Source organism: Chinchilla lanigera, unplaced genomic scaffold, assembly GCF_000276665.1.
Source record: "Chinchilla lanigera isolate Chin_1 unplaced genomic scaffold, ChiLan1.0 scaffold00199, whole genome shotgun sequence".
In the NCBI taxonomy this organism is placed as follows: domain Eukaryota; kingdom Metazoa; phylum Chordata; class Mammalia; order Rodentia; family Chinchillidae; genus Chinchilla; species Chinchilla lanigera.
In genome coordinates this window covers 393,762-395,638 of record NW_004955600.1, presented here as the reverse complement: position 1 = coordinate 395,638, position 1,877 = coordinate 393,762, and positions in this window count along the sequence as shown.

Genomic DNA, 1,877 nt, shown 5'->3' with positions numbered 1-1,877 from the left:
GTGAGTGTGTGTGGCAAATTTCTCTGTTTCCCTCCCCCTGAAGCAGAGGAGCCAAGCTGCAAATGACCTCTCTTATTCCCATCACTCAACTTTTTGAGGAGCAGGGAAATACAGGCAACATTTACAGCCCCGAAACTCAGTGGAATTTTCATTGCAGGTAGATGATCCTGAGTAATACTGTTTTAGTTCAATGCACACCATATATATTTGTCAGTATCTAAATCAGCAGCACAAGAGTGAGACTCAGTATGCACTTAGACTTCACTTATGTATAAGTATCAAAATTGCTTTATGAACTCTGACAGAATAGCAATAGAAGGCCTGTTAAAGATGGAAGAAAACAGTGATTTTTGTAAGGATAATATTTAAAAATTAAAGTATATAAATTGTGAGAAAATATTTATTCTCCAACTTGGAAGATGTTGGCCTCATGTCCTCATTAGCATTTGAAAAGTAGCTAGTCAAATGAAGGTGGGATGTAAGTGCAAAATATTCAAAGATTTTTAAAAGTTTTTAATAATTTAATTAATTTTTAATAATTTTAAAAATGATTTTAGTATCATGAATTTTTAATAATTTTATAATAGCTATATAGCAGAATAATATATTGAGTCTATTGGGCTTAATACATTGTATAAAGATATTCTTAAATGAAAGGCTTTTATGTTCCTTAACCTGGATATTGCAAGTTGTACCCAGTGAAAGCACAAACCTAATTGACATATGGCTGAGTCCTCCACATAAATGCATGACTTGTCAAACTGCAGGCTTCTTCTCTAATTTGGCTCAGACTATTATCTGGATTGAACTGTGCTTCAACTGTAATGATGAGGTCTGAAGGCTGCTACTTTTGAATGTGATCTAACTCAAAAATAAGTTGAGCTTAGAAGTTAAGGTGAAGTCATTAGGGCAGACCCTGATCCAATATGCCTATGTCTTTCTAACAGGAAGACACCGTGTAAGACTCTGGCTCACAATAATTTTTTAAATGGCTGAGGAAGTAGCTAACTGAAGAATCCCTGTTGAACATGCACAAGACCTTGTGCTCAATCTCCTGAGCCATAAAAAGTAAATTGAATTTCTAAATTCCTAAGTATACTATAGTATGTACTGACCCCAATCCAGGAAATCACTCCGTTAATGACTACTTTTAATAATTTCTCCAACATGATAAGACATGTAACACAACAGAGGAGGATGTTTGATCAGAAATACTCTTCTGCACTCCCCAGAATATCATCGGGAATAAAGCCTGAGCAGAGTCCCCTCCTTGGTCAATACCACGGAAGACAGTGGCTATTACCTTCCTATCTACAGACTCCCAAGTTGCATAGAAGAGGTGCTGGGGCCTCTTCTGCTGCATCTTGAGGAGACAAAGCTCCTGTCCTTGGTGGATGTGCTGTGCCTTCACTGGGCAGAGCACTCCTGTGTGCCCCTATGTAGAAAATGCCAGTTCACATGCATGGCCCCTGCTGCCTGTGAGGGTGTGAATCAGGATAAGAAGAGTGCACATAGAGGCGGAAGCCATGCACATTAGCTCCAGGGTCTCTACATGGATTGATAAATTTAGTGTTCAGATTATTTCATGTCATAAATAAGGAAATTCAGGCAGGAATTCCGCCTATTTTCCTGTGCGGTGATGAAGAATGATGGCGACAACCAGAAGTCAAGTTGCACAGTCACTGTGTGCACCAAGCTGCTATCCTATCTACCAGCTACGAATGGTTGGGGTCTGAAATAACAATAATATCCTGAATAATACAAAAAAATAAGTAAGAATAACAGGAAAAAATGGAAAGATAGATATGCTCTGGGAAATACACATAAAATATGGTGTGGTAAACTATGAAAAATGTTATGATAAAGGATACCAAATG